Source organism: Zonotrichia leucophrys, unplaced genomic scaffold, assembly GCF_028769735.1.
Source record: "Zonotrichia leucophrys gambelii isolate GWCS_2022_RI unplaced genomic scaffold, RI_Zleu_2.0 Scaffold_667_27650, whole genome shotgun sequence".
Taxonomy (NCBI): domain Eukaryota; kingdom Metazoa; phylum Chordata; class Aves; order Passeriformes; family Passerellidae; genus Zonotrichia; species Zonotrichia leucophrys.
The window spans coordinates 3,227-5,427 of NW_026992872.1; the positions used below are offsets into that span (position 1 = coordinate 3,227).

General features: G+C 60.8%; 1 long non-coding RNA gene across 1 annotated transcript; it reads right to left on the reverse strand.

The window, feature by feature from the left end:
• Nucleotides 1-260: 260 nt before the first annotated feature.
• On the reverse strand, nucleotides 261-1,802 carry LOC135441906 (uncharacterized). The gene is made up of 5 exons (XR_010438578.1): nucleotides 1,706-1,802; nucleotides 1,120-1,155; nucleotides 957-995; nucleotides 499-567; nucleotides 261-407 (listed from the first exon to the last, which is right to left on the reverse strand). It is a non-coding gene; the product is annotated as an uncharacterized LOC135441906 (long non-coding RNA).
• Nucleotides 1,803-2,201: the final 399 nt, after the last annotated feature.

Below are 2,201 nucleotides of genomic sequence, written 5' to 3' on the forward strand. Positions count from 1 at the left end.
AACTGGTTCACACTGCAAACTTTTTTTTTTTTTAATTGGCAGATTTTTTACTTATAACAACCTAAACCTTTCTCACCACCTGGAACCCACCCCCCCAGTCAATCCACTCCCCCTGGACTCTGCACAACTCCAAACACACCATTTGTCTGGGGGAAAACACAGACTGTGTCAAGGAAGCAGAGCCCAGACCTGGCCTGACTTCCCTGGACCGCCGGAAAGGAGGAAATCCAGACCCATAGATACACACATGGACACAGAGCAAAGCTTTGCTCAAAGGGTTTACTGATTCTTGATGAATGATTATTCAGGGGAAATGGCCCAGGGCTCAAAGAGTTCAGGGGGTTCCTCCAGGGATGATCATCTCCTCATGCCACTGGAGAGGATAAAGTCCACTGGTCCTTCACACCCTAAAAGACAAAGCCAAGAACGTGACCTCTGGAGCCCACTGGGCCATGGATGGGCTTTGTCCCCAGCCCTATCCCTGCAGGCACGGCTCACCTAGGCATCCAGAGCGGCAGCCAGGCGCTTCTGCCGCAGGAGAGCCCGCAGCTCTTCAGCCACAGGGGGCTGGGGAAAAGGCAGCGTTAGAGACACACTGGGGGCACCGGGCTGCACTGGGAGGCAGGGGAGAGCAGGGGGGCCTTGGGGAAGGGGCTGTGGCAGCAATTGGGTGCAGGAGCTGCTGTGCTGCTGCCCAGAAGCACTGGGCTCCTGGCCAAGAGGCACAGCTGGGGCAGGGGCTGTGTCCTGGCTCATCCAGGGGGTCCTGGGGTGACAGGGATGGAATGCTGCAGGGCCCTGGGCAAAGGCTTCCCTGGGGAGGAGCCGTGGGGCAGGGAATTGTCTGGGCTGTCAGGAGGGCTGCACTGGGCTGTGCTGGGACACACTGGGAGGGCCTGGGCTGTGGTGGCCATGCAAGGGGAGGGTCTGACACCAGCAGAACATGTGGTACCCACCAGAGGCGTCTCCAGGACCACAACATTGTCTAAATCCAACTGCAGAGAGACCAGGAGACCTCGCTGGTCACTGGGATGTCCTCAGTGCCAGCAAGGGATGGGGGGACACCACTGTCCCCCAGTTCCCTGAGGGGATGCCCTCCAAAGGTAGCAGCCCACTCACCTCCCGGAGATCATCTTGGGTTCCTTCCAGGAGTGCCTGGAAAGGAGAACAAAGGCTGGGTCTGGACTGGACCTTGTGGGGCTGGGGGGAGGACACGGGTGCAGGGAGCAGGGCACAGGCAGAGGGATGGGAATTCAGGGCCTCCAAGGAGATATGTCTGAGATGAGGGGAGACCCAAAGACACTGATCTGGGGTCAACTGAGGGCCCAAGGGACAGGGCTGGGGGTGTGGAAGGAGTACGCTGTGAGGTACAGGGGAGGAGAAAGGAATTGAAGTGTAGGGACATGGGAGTGCAAGGGAGGGGCTTGGTGGGGACAGAAGAATGAGGACAGGTGGGGACAAAAGCAACAGGACTGGGAGATGCTGTGGGAGTGGGGGTGAGTCAGGGAATTGTACAGGGGGAGCACTCTGCAGTGGCCAGGAAGAAAGGCAAAGGATTGAGGGGGTCATGGAAGGAAAGGCCTCAGGAATGGTCAGTGGGAGGGCACCTGGGGACCCTGAATGGGACACAGAGGAGGGACCAAAAGGGTGGGATGGGAGGCCAGAAAGGGCAGGAAGTGGGGAAAGCGTTTGGCTGGTGCCTCACCTTGGCCTGTGCCGGGGGGCACAGCAGGATGGAGAAGAGCAGGGCCACGCTGAGAACAGCCACCTTCATCTTCCTCTGGCTCTGGGCAGCGCTGCCTGAGGCTGCAGCAGGTGAGGAGCACCTTTATCCCTGCCGGGACTCCTCCCTGCACCCTCCCTGCCAGCCCCCAGGCCAAAGCCCGGCTTGGCACAGCCCCCAGCCCTGGCCACAAGCCCAGCCCTGGCACAGAGTCCATCCCACCCCACCTGTGGCACGGATCCAGCCCCCTTGCCCGGCATCGCTCCAGCTTCCTGCACGGGGCAGCTGCCTCTGGAAGGGCCCAGGAACCTGGGGGGCCAAGGGGGGCAGGCAGGGAGCCAAAGGCGCCTGGGGACCCTGTGGGGACAACCCCCAGTCCAACACAATCCGTCCTCCAACAGCCCCCAGTGCCAGATTCCCCCATCTCCTGCTGCCCCTCCCCTCCCAGAGCTTTCCCTGGGGGACACCCCAGAGCTGA